We start from the raw sequence: 7,040 nt of genomic DNA on the forward strand, positions 1-7,040 counted from the left end.
CCTCCATCATTTGCTTCTCTCTCTGTTCCATTTCCAAACCCACTGCCTGAGCATACCAACACAAGTTACAAGATACTGGGACAGAAATCCTCAAGTTTGCCCCTAAAATAATATGCAGAAATAAATATATGTATCATATTTCATATAAGGTGAAAAATTACTAAGGATAAAGGAGAGTCACCAAGAGATTTCATCCTTTCAAGCATCCAAAGTAACTCTGAATCTCTGACTCGAAGTTGGGGTTCCTACAAGAAAGTCAGAATTGTGATTCCTAAGATCTGAAGAACATTTCATTTTTGCAAAGAGAGTAAGGGAACAAGTGCTTCCTGCTAACTTGTCCAAGGTCATATGAGGCCTGAGTTTGCATGTTACCTGCTTTAAAGTGAAACGGACTTACAAGTTTCTGGAAAAAGAAGTGGGAAATGGAAAGTAACTGCACGGTACTCATTATTATTCACGTAAGATGTATAAAATTTTGTTGGTGTTGTGTTGAGTGTGCTGACTAAAGTGTGTGTATTTTAGTGGAAGAAAGCTCTAGGTGCTTTCATTGGCATATTCATACCTCAGTACCTCTGCTTTTATTTTTTCATATCAGATTTTAAGCTCTTACAGCACAAAAGCCCTCACGACTAAAGAAGGAATGTGCAGTTGCAAAGATAAAAATGCCTCGCCTCTAGGAATAGCTTTCCTTAATTGGCAAAGTAAGTCATGAGTTTCATAAAGATTTCCCCAAGCAGAAGGTAGGGTGGTATGTCAGCTATTCCCAATGACTGATCAGAGAGAGATGTTGAAGGAATTTAGATTCTAAAGAGTTTGCATTTTGACAGAAGACAATGGGGCTAAGATGGAAAGACTCAGAATGACACGTAATCTCTGACTTGGTCAGTGGTATGTGTACAGAGAACAAGACTATCTGGTACTTAAGGAAAATGGGCTTTTCACTGGCAAGTTTGCCCCCCAGGAGAAAGAATAACTAGATATTTGGAGCAATCGGGTACTATGGAGCAATCATCATGGAAATCTTTAAAATTATGTTCTAGGTAGACAAAACTCCACTTTGGAGGAATCAACAGGTGTATCCATTTCGATCACTATCTCCACATGCCCCTAAGGAGAAAAGAACAAATTGCAAAAGAATTAAGCTCCAAATCCTTTTTCCCTAAACTTAAAATACTTAAAAAAAACACTGTGCTAAAATAATACTAATACTATAGGAATTTACTTTTAACTAAATAAAAGTTAATGTTGTATAGAAGTTGTATATGGAAGAAGTACAGTTTGTAATATTAAACCAAAAGCCAGAATTTTAAGAGTAAATTTTTAAACATAAAATGGAGCTTTAAAAGATATGGGTCAGCAGGGGCCCCTGGATGGCTCAGTTGGTTAAATGCCCAGCTCTTGATTTTGGCTCAGGTCATGATCTCAGGGTTGTGAGATGGAGTCCCAAGTTGGACTCAGCACTGAGTGTGGTGTCTACTTAAGATTGTCTCTCTCCCTCTATCTCCGCCCCTCTGCCCCCACCCCCGCCAAAGGAAAAAAAAAAGGATATGGGTCAGCAATTTTATCCTCAATTTTATTTTTCTAAATTTGTATTTTATTATTTCCTTTAAACTCTCAGAAAGACCTATGTGATAGGCAAATATATATCCATTTTACAGATGAGGAAACAAGCTCCAAAGACTATGTAATTTACCAAAGTGATATAGCTAATAACTGCAGAGCAAAGACTTGAACTTAGTTCAGTCTGCCTCCAAAGTCTGTGTCCTTTTTTGTTTGTTTGTTTGTTTTTTAAAGATTTTATTCATTTATTTGACAGAGAGAGACAAAGCAAGAGAAGGAACACAAGCAGGGAGAAGCAGGCTTCCCGTCGAGCAGGGAGCCCAATGTGGGGCTCAATCCCAGGACCCCGGGATCATGACCCGAGCCAAAGGCAGACGACTAATGACTGAGCCATGCAGGTGCCCCCAAAGTCTGTATTCTTAACCACTAGTCTATACTTTGACATCTTAACTAAAGCAGCACATCTCTAGGGAAAACTGACAAGCGAGATAAAAGGACAGGCATCAGGTCCCTCATTAACCAGGTTGGGAACCTTCTGTTGATCTTTGTTTAGACTCCAAGAAGTCTCCCAGCCCTTTAGCATCAGGTCCATATTCATGTAACACTATTTCTAAAGATAAGACTCTGAGAAACACAGTCCTGAAATGCTTCAAGAGATACATATTCTAAGACCCTTCTGGAAAACTCACAAGACACATTAGTATATTAAAAGACACCAGAAATTCCCCATTAAGGAAACCTGTTGCATATGTGTCCCAGCAGGAAGTAGATGTCACACCTAAAAAGAGTAACTGAATGAAATTTAATGAAAGACCACTTACAAAGTTTAGGCAGAGTTCAGGAAACCAATATGGGACAAGGAATCATCCTGGGACTTGCAACAGTGGAAAGCCATTACAACCCATGGGTCTGAAAGGGCAAAAGTTAGAAACAAGGACTAAGGGACTGAGATGCCAGATAGGAGAGAACTGTGGAGAAGACAACTGATGTTCTGCAGACTTTTCCCCCATGAGGTAGCTGCTATATCTGGGCACATGGGAAGAAGCTGTGAATCCACAGGGTGGGAGGCTTTGCCTGGGCAGAGAGCAAGTGCTGAAGGACTCAGATTCTCCACCAAAACAATGGAAGCCAGAAGACTATGGAATAACATTTTTAAAGTGCTGAAAGAAAGTAAGTACCATCCTAGAATTCTATACCCAGTAAGAATAGTCCTCAAAACCAAAGTTAAAATACAGATATTTTCAGACGAAATGTTGGGAGAAGCAGTCTGCCATGGGTCCTGAATATCTCATCACATCCTTGCTGTGTGTGCCAAACTGCAAAATCTAATCATCATCTGGTCCTGGGTTATTTTTGTAGCTAGTCACATAGGCAATTAGTTAAGTAGATCACATGACCACAACATGACTACCATGCAACTGATCACTTCCTGGGAGAGGACAGGCTGGCTTATTGCTTACTACAAAAGATGCTGAGCCTTTGGCCTTTGGTTCTTCCACTGCACAACCCACTGCATGTATAACCAGCATCTGGGTCCATGGAGTTGTCTCAGATGACTTGGGGGAAGAGAAACCAGAGCTGCTATGCTTATAATCCTGCCCTTTGCTCTGCTATGAGTAACAAATTGTCTTTCTCAAGTCCATTGGAACTTGTCACCTATTTTTGGCACTAGAAGGTTGAGACATGGGTCTTCCTTGAGGTTCTCCCTTGACAAAATGGGAGCAGCTAACAAGGTGTCAAGATAGACAATGACTTTGGGGAAGAGAAAAAGCAAGAATCCTATAGTCTTGGTTCAGGGATATGAGGAAACATTTTGGAAACCAGAAGCAAATATTCTCACACAAGTGGTGGGTAAAGGGGGGGGGGGGCGGTGCCTGGCTGACTCAGTCGGAAGAACACATGACTCTTGATCTTGGGGTTGTGAGTTCGAGCCCCACATTGGGTATAGAGATTACTTAAAAATGGAATCTTAACAAAAAGTGGTGGGTAAAGGGAGGAATAAGTGGTGCCTCAACTGTAAATATATATGAATTGAGTCAATAGAAGAGGCTGAGCAGTGGAAAATACAACTGAAACAAGGTGCCCTGGGGTGCCTGGCTGGCTCAGTTGGAGGGGTGTGCAACTCTTGATCTCAGGGTCATGAGTTTGAGCCCCAGGATGGGTGTAGAGATTACTAAAAAAAAAAACTTTAAAAACAAACAAAAGAAACAAGCTGCCCAAATGATGCCATGGCCATAGCTTGCTCTCCTACAGGACAGGAAACTAGGAGAGAGTATCTAGGGCACCCCTCAGAGAGGAAAGCATACTTGTACCCTGTTTTAGCAACCACATTAAAACATGCTTGGAGGTTAACATATCCCTGTCCAGAGTACAGAGATGTAGAACCACAGTGAGGAGGAAAAGAGAGGGAAGTCTGGGACCCTTCTGGTCAGCACACTAGAGAGCTGTTAAAGATTGCCTGATGCATCTGTGTGACAAGGGAGTGAGAGGGTACAAAGGAGCAACTGGGTTGTCTCACATGTGACCCTATGCAGTCCATTCAGCTGGGACAGAATCATGCTCCACAATAATATTTGCTGCTTTGTATTCCTTTGTCAATGACTACATTAATAGCCAACCCAGAGAGACTTCCCATGGAAGAAGCTATTCAAAACCTGAAGGCTGTAGCTGCTCCAGACTGGATGGACAGAATGACAGGCTCAATGATAGAGTCCCTCTCCAGAGAATAACTGATAAGTTTTTAGAACCCAGTCCCCAGGGTAGAAGATTTCCCGAACTTTGTTGTTAGTACCCTGAAGCCTATGCAAGAGGCTGTGATGATTTGGGACCGAAAGACGCCCAGGAAAAAGACAGATAGCCCCCAACCCAGCTGGAGTCTCTTCAGTCTGAGACAAAACCAAGAACAGGAATAACAAACCCCTCCAAAGGGACCTACCTGTGTACAGAGCTGATAAAACAAGAATTCCCACCGAAGAGCCTAATGGGGTAAACACTGAAGAAATTCGAACCAGATATCAAGCCCTGGGAGTCTCAAGCCAGCAGCTGTCCTGGTTGAAAGGTGCCACTATACCACCAGTTTCTTCCATGGAGCTCCATCCCTCTCTACTACAGCAACTAAGGAACTAGGTGGCTACTCCTTAAACATCTGAGCCTGACCTTGCATCCCTATGTCCTGATTTAATAGCCTCTAACGATCAGGGGAGACTCTGGGTGAGGCCAAGATCCTTCTATCCCAGGGGGAAATGAAAGCCTTAGGCTCCACTGACAGAACAATGGGATGGGGGGAGAGACTATAAAGTTTATGTTATTACCTGACTCTCTTGAAGGGTGAGGTGTATGCACTCCAGTGGCCAGATATGAAAACAGTAAGTTGGCGGGGAAATGACCATCCAGGTGAGGCCGCTCAGATGACTACTGTTTACCACTGCTGTTGCTCCCCCTGCTGAATGTATAATTGGTGTTGACATTCTACATGATTGCACTGTGAAACCTCATCAAGTCCAAGAGTATTTTCTCAATCAAGAAGAGCCACTTGAGGGTGACAGTGGAACATGTGCACAAAAGACCAACAACCAGGCTTCCAGTTCCCTCCCATGCTATGTTAAGAAAAGAGACAGAGAGATGTTAAGGAAAAAGAAAGCAGAGGTTTGATGAAGGATGTCAAGCCAACAAGGGTATTAAAAGACTCAGGATCTCAAGACACCGGCCTTGTGTGCCAGTGAAAAGTCTAACAGGAGATAAAGGTTTACAGTGGATTGTTGCCAACTGAATTCACTTGAATACCTATGGGTATCCGTAAGAATCCATATCCAGACAAAACTAAATAAAACAACGTGATCAATCAGACGAATATAGCCCAAGTGGCCAGCATCATTCTTGCATTTGTCATGAGATTAGGCACAGCAATCTTACCAACATAACCCAATGGGCTCAATATGCAGACTTCCATTTATAAGACAACGAAACCTAAATGGCTACAAAAATGGTGGCATCTGTTAGTAGCTGACTTGCCTTTCTAAAGGTGAGTATCTGCCTGTTCCTGGCACACAGACTGTATCAGGCCTCAAGAACAATCCTGTGGCCACCACTGGTGTCTAACAGCCTTTGACATTTACGCTGGCTATGGAAATCCATACCTGTAAGAACAGCAGACTCTGGTGTGCTCGAGATCTGCTATGTTATGGGGAATAGGGGTACCAGGTTGATGTTCCTAACGTTTGCTGTGCTATGGGTAAAAAAACTGCCACGCTGTGATCCATTAAGTCTTGTCTATTATTGGTATCTGTAGAGTTTTGCTTGCTTGCCATCCTATAAAAGGCTGAGGTTCTTCACTGACATAAAAGTTAATAGAATTGCTTCCAGTACATGTGCACACACACCTCTAGTAGGAGTTCAATAGGGCACAAGGAAAATGACCCCAGACAGAAGCACAGAAACATGCGAAGAAATAACAAGAAGCAGAAGAGTAAAAATATGTAGCTACATATAAATGAATATTTCTTTAATAGATACAGGTCTGTTCAATATTTCTCCTTGTGTGACTTTTGGTGGACTGTAGCTTTCAAGGAATTGGTTCATTTCGCCTAAGTTATCAAATTGTTGGGTATAGAATTGTTAATAATATTCCTTAAGTATCCTTTTTTTTGAAGTGTAATACATAAATATATATTAGTTTCAGATGTACAACATAATGACTCAAGATTTATATACACTGTGAAATGATCACAATAGTCTAGTTCCCACCCATCACCATACAAAGTGACCAAAAAATTGTTTTTTCTTGTGATGAGTACTTTTAAGATTGGCTCTCTTGGCAACTTTTTTTTTTTTTTTTAAGATTTTATGTATTTATTTGACAGAAAGAAACACAGCGAGAGCAGGAACACAAGCAGGGGGAGTGGAAGGAGAAGCAGGCTTCCCGCGGAGCAGGGAGCCCGATGTGGGACTCGATCCCAGGACCCTGGGATCATGACCTGAGCCGAAGGCAGACGTTTAACGACTGAGCCACCCAGGCGCCCTCTTGGCAACTTTCAAACGTGCACTACATAAGTATCCTTTTAATGTCCACAGGATCAGTAGTGAGGGCCCCTCTTTCATTGCTGGTATTGTGATTTGTATCTGGTTGGTTAACCTGGATAGAGATTTGTCAGGTTTAATAATAACAATATTTTTTTAAAAAAGAGCTTTTGGTTTTATTTTTTCTATTGATTTTCTGTTTTTAATTTCACTGATTTCTGCTCTAATTTTTATTATTTCCTTTCTTCTGCTTACATTGGATTTAATTTACTATTCTTTTTCTGGTTTCCCCAAGTAAAAGATGACATTACTAGGTTTAGGTCTTTCTTCTTTTCTTTTTTTAAATATTTAATTTATCTATTTGAGAGAGAGAGGGAGAAAGAGAGCACGAGCAGGGGAAGGGGTAGTGGGAGAGAGAGAGAAGCTGGCTCCTGCTGAGCAGGGTACCTGACGCAGGGCTCGAT

At 41.7% G+C, this 7,040-nt stretch overlaps 1 protein-coding gene across 1 annotated transcript in view; it reads left to right on the forward strand.

Annotated features, from left to right (window-relative positions):
• LOC113921132 (translation initiation factor IF-2-like) overlaps positions 1 to 6,479 on the forward strand; it is a 54,295-nt gene extending 47,816 nt beyond the window's left edge. The window contains exon 4 of the transcript XR_003519557.1: positions 6,420 to 6,479. The gene's annotated coding sequence lies outside the window, so the exon portion shown is untranslated. The remainder of the gene's footprint in view (positions 1 to 6,419) is intronic.
• The last annotated feature ends 561 nt before the right edge of the window (positions 6,480 to 7,040 follow it).

This window comes from Zalophus californianus, chromosome 15 (assembly GCF_009762305.2).
Source record: "Zalophus californianus isolate mZalCal1 chromosome 15, mZalCal1.pri.v2, whole genome shotgun sequence".
In the NCBI taxonomy this organism is placed as follows: Eukaryota; Metazoa; Chordata; class Mammalia; order Carnivora; family Otariidae; genus Zalophus; species Zalophus californianus.